Here is a 4092-nt window from a genome sequence, read left to right as displayed (position 1 = left end):
ATTTCTCATTTGAACACTTGCTGGGGGAAAAACGTAATTTCTCCTCAACCCTCATAAGTTCGTAGTAGGGGCAGACCCCTGAAACAAAAAACAGATTAGCAAGGGAAAAAATAAGCAAGTTTATTAATGTGTGTAATGCACAGCAATGCCAGAGAAACTTCAATGAAAGGTGACTCAAAGCAGTGACTTAGAACACTGGCTTATGTAGTACCTTAAACAAAAAACAATAAATCTGTAGAGAAATGACAGGACAAAGAGAAGCAGTCTTAGGCTTTCAAAGGTAGGAAACTATGGGGAGGTAAACAGATGAAAATTAACAGAGCAAGGCTCGTTTGTAGATTTCTTTCCTGGAGCTGTCTCCAGTAAAGGAGAATTTATATTCTGTCTTTGGGCAGCAAAGGGGAAGCACAGAGAGAGCTCTTCTCTGCTTGCTGTTTTTTTGTTTTGTTTTTGTTTTTGTTTTAAGACAGAGTCTCGCTCTGTTGCCTAGGCTGGAGTGCAGCGGCACAATCTTGGCTCACTGCAAACTCTGCCTCCTGGGTTCAAGCAATTGTCCTGCCTCAGCCTCCCAAGTAGCTGGGATTCCAGGCGCACGCCACCACACCTGGCTAATTATTTTTGTATTTTAGTAGAGATAGTGTTTCATCATGTTGCCCAGGCTGGTCTCAAACTCCTGAGCTCAGGCAATCTGCCCACCTTGGCCTCCCAAAGTTGTACCATTACAGGCATGAGCCACCGCACCTGGTCTGCTTGCTGTTTTTTAATTGCCTTTAGTTCAAATATACTTATGTCAAAGAGGCTCATTTTGGGGTGACATATTCTGTTTTTCTTCACCATTATAAAAGTGTTTTAACCGGTCTCCCTTGCCTGTAGTTTGGTATCCCCTCCCAACCCAATTATCCTCTCCCCAGTGCCTGAGTGAGCTTTCGGAGTGCAGCTCTGAACACAGCACTCCTTTGCTTAAAAGTCTTCAATAGCTCCTTCTTGAATAGACTGGAGTCCAATCTTAATCTCTCTCTCTCTTTCCCCCTCTCTCTCTCCTTTCTCTCCTCTGTCTCTCTCTTTCCCTCTCTCTCTCTATGTCCTTATTTCTCTCTCTCTCTCCCTCTCTCTCTCTCCCTCTTTTTCTCTCCCCACACCCTCTGTCCTTATTTCTCTCTCTCTGTCTCTCTGTGCAGGTGTATGTGTTTCTGTCTCTGTCTGTCTCTCACACATAAACACATAGAGCAAACTGTATATTACACCTCTACTAAATTGCATCCAGTTTTCTGAACATAGCAAATACTTTCATAACTCTGTTGCCTGAAGAGAGGGTCCCGATACAGACCCCAAGAGCAGGTTCTTGGATCTCATGCAGAAAAGAATTCAAGTCAAGTCACAGAGCACAGTAAAAGAATTGAGTTTATTGGAAACTACTCTATTACAGAGTAGGGCGTCCTCAGAAAACAGAAGGAGGAACACGCCATCCTTTCTTAGTGACTCTACTTACTAGAAACTGTAAGGGGTTAGATTTAGACTTGGAACATGCAGATGTGCTCTTTAAAGGTAGAGGCTATTGGTGTTGGGAGATGACCATTAATCCTTCAACCTAAGCCCACTCATTAACAGTAATTAGCTCGTTAACACTTATTAACACTTAAGTAAAGTGAGCTGTATTCTTAGGACATCTGGACATTCTGCAGACTTGGTGGGAGATGTTCTGTATGGCCATAAATATTCTGTAATTATAATTGATGGTCAGCTTAGAATGTGGTTATTTTCAGACCATAAATATTAACCTTATAAGTGCCTTGTGAGTGCCTCGCTACTCACTTCAAGATGGAATCATTCAGGTCATGTTTTATTAAGCCAGAGGCCTGGTAGGCAGGGGTTCCTCTAACATGTTTATTCTCCCTAGAAGGGCATTCCCTCCTATGCTGCCCATTTACCCAACTAATCCTTGCGTATAAGTCAAGACTCAGCTCCAAGGGTACATCCCTAGGAAGCTTTGCCTGATTCTCCAATAGAATTGACACTACCCCTCCTGTGGCCTCATTGTGCCCTGAACATCAGTAATAGTAATAAATCAGACACTGACTGTTCTATACAATTTCAACTTACTGAATATAAAAAAGTTTTGTTGTTATTAAATGAAAGTATTACAAAATAATTTTATCTTCAAAGAACCACTTGAGAGCAGAAAGTCAGGTAGAAAAGAAAGAAGAGGAAATCCTACCTACATCACCACAGCATGTTTCTTCCAAAGCAGCCGGTCCCTATTTCTCCTGCTTCAAAACAATGGAAAACTCCCACATTGGAAACTCTTGCTAGACGGCATTCTGAAATGATCAGTCATTCCGTGCTGTCCTTGCTGTTCCGCTTCATCACACTTGAAGCTTTGCCGGCTGGGATTTTTGCTGCCTTGGCAAACATGATGATGGTGTCAAACCTAATGTTTCCTAAATTTTTGCAGAAATGCACAGAAGACTTCCATGGGAGCCTATTGTCAATTATCTGGAAAAAGAGAAGTTTGCAGACATTAGAAGCAAGAACTGTGTGAGGATCGGCTCTGGGTTTTAATGAGAAGGATTCAAATTAGAATGTCGGCTATTTCCTATAGTTTGCTAAAAATAACCTGGGTGCCTGCTTCCTTCCCTTGTGCTTCATTTTCAGTGCCTGCTCATCCTGAAGATTCAGAAGAGATGGAAAATGTTCCTTGGGATCCAGTACCAGTGCTATTTGTTCAGATAAACGTGATTTAGCTTTGATCTGCTCTCTTGTGCACCAATGGGCATGCTACCTTTAGGTTCCTGTCAGATATACACTAGAGGAAGCTTCCAGGTGATAAGGCGAACACAAACATCAATCCCTGTTGATTTCACCTCTTAAATCTCCTCCCATCACTGCCACCAACTTGTCCCAAGCTGCCATCATTTCTTGCATGGGCCACTGCAAAACCCTCCTGCCTGCTCCTCCCACCTTGAATCTGCCTTTCCCACCCCGGCCCTCATACTGTAACTAAGAACAATCTCCCCACATAAATCTGAACATATCCCCCCACCACCACTGATCAATGGCTCCCCATTTCTTTTATGATAAAGACTAAAATCCTTAACATGGTCTACAAGCAAGGACCTCCCTGACCTGTGCCGAGACCCTCTCCAGCCCTGCCTCTCCCCTTTCTACAGCCTTGCCCCTCTCCCCTTGGCTCTTCCTACTCCAACCCATGGTCCTTACACCAGTGCCTTCTTCCTTCTATGCCCCAGCCCCACAGGGCCTCAGCTCATGTTCTGTCTTCCCCTCTTTTGTCTACCTAATTCTTACTCATCATTCAGATCTCAATCCAGTAATCACTTTTTCAGGAAAGCAATCCTGACCCTGCAGACAAAGTCAAATTCTCTCCTATATTGGCTCTCCTAGCCCAAAAGCCTCTCCTTTGCAGCACTTATCTCTGCTGCAATTGCAGATTTATTTAATGATTAACTAATTAATAGAATTACCCCTCTGGACCGTAGCCTCATGAGGGCAAGAACCACATCTGCTTCATCATCATTGTATCCTCCACACCCAATACCATGTCTGGCACATATGGGATATTCAATATTTGTTGAAGAAAATAGAATTAATCTCTTGGTTTGGTGTGAACCCAAGCCTCCCTTTTCTTGCAGAGGTCCTTCCCAAGAGAAAGGAAAATATTTCCACATCTAAGGACAGCATTTTCTCTACCTCAGTCTAGGCCCCGTGAATGTCCTTGTTTCCCATCCCTTACTGTTCTTTCCTTAGTCATTTTGGTGGGAAATACCTGTATATAATAAATTGGGAGAGTTTTTCCCTGAATCTCCCTGAAATGTGGGGAATACATTAGTATTATGCTTTTCAGCATAAACTGATCTGACCTCTGCCTGATCTTTGGAGACACAAGTGCCTAAATTAACTCCATATTGCTTCTCAATTTCTTGACTCAAATGGAAGACCTTGTATATACCCCTCGTCATTAAGTTAAATGACATATATTTTAACATTTCAGTCCAGATGAAGTCTTGGGCACTCTCCTGTATCATGGAGGAGATTTCGGGAAGGAAGGGCAAGGGGAGAATGAATGGTGTCAAGGGA

Source organism: Gorilla gorilla, chromosome 15 (genome assembly GCF_029281585.2).
Source record: "Gorilla gorilla gorilla isolate KB3781 chromosome 15, NHGRI_mGorGor1-v2.1_pri, whole genome shotgun sequence".
NCBI classification, from domain to species: Eukaryota; Metazoa; Chordata; class Mammalia; order Primates; family Hominidae; genus Gorilla; species Gorilla gorilla.
This window is presented reverse-complemented; position numbering follows the sequence as displayed.